Source organism: Propithecus coquereli, unplaced genomic scaffold (genome assembly GCF_000956105.1).
Source record: "Propithecus coquereli isolate 6110/MARCELLA unplaced genomic scaffold, Pcoq_1.0 Scaffold174, whole genome shotgun sequence".
In the NCBI taxonomy this organism is placed as follows: domain Eukaryota; kingdom Metazoa; phylum Chordata; class Mammalia; order Primates; family Indriidae; genus Propithecus; species Propithecus coquereli.
Window position 1 is genome coordinate 2095531 of NW_012142080.1, and position 739 is coordinate 2096269.

Below are 739 nucleotides of genomic sequence, written 5' to 3' on the forward strand. Positions count from 1 at the left end.
AGTGCTTCCAAAAAGAAAGACAAGTGATAAGATTTATGTACTGGTTACATTTTACAAAAACTTGAAAACTAAAAGAATTTATGAATAATGTTGTAATAATGAATATTTGAATATAATGATAATAGTTTAGCAATATTGGTGAAGTGGACTTTTTAAAAATATCTATAACACCAGCACAAATGTTAAAGACACAATTTACAACAATAATGAAAAACAATAAGTCTAGGAATACTTTTTTAAAAGTTATACATGACCTTTATAGAAAAATTAAAATGCTTTATAGGGAGATATTAAAGAATACCTAAATAAATGGAGAAATATAATACTTTCTGTTAAAATAATAATATTACAGTCACATGAAATTTCAAAAATTTGATTTAAGATTCAATACAATATCAATGAAAATTCTATGAGAGTTTTCCATTAAACCTGACAAGCATATTCTAAAATCTACATGGACAAAGGGCCAAGAAGAGTACAAGGTGGAGAGTTTACCCTACCAAATATAAAAACTTATTCTGTCTTATAAAATTGTTTTGTCAATGAAATAGAAAATCTGACCTATGGAATGAGATAGAACACACAGGAAGAAAATTAGGAACATATAGAATCTTGATATGTGATCATGGGCACTGCAAGTCACTGATGGAAAAGATTTACTTTCCTGTAAATGGAGGCAGAAAAATCTACTGTGCTCATTAAAAAAAAATGAATCCTAAATTGACACCAATCACAACAC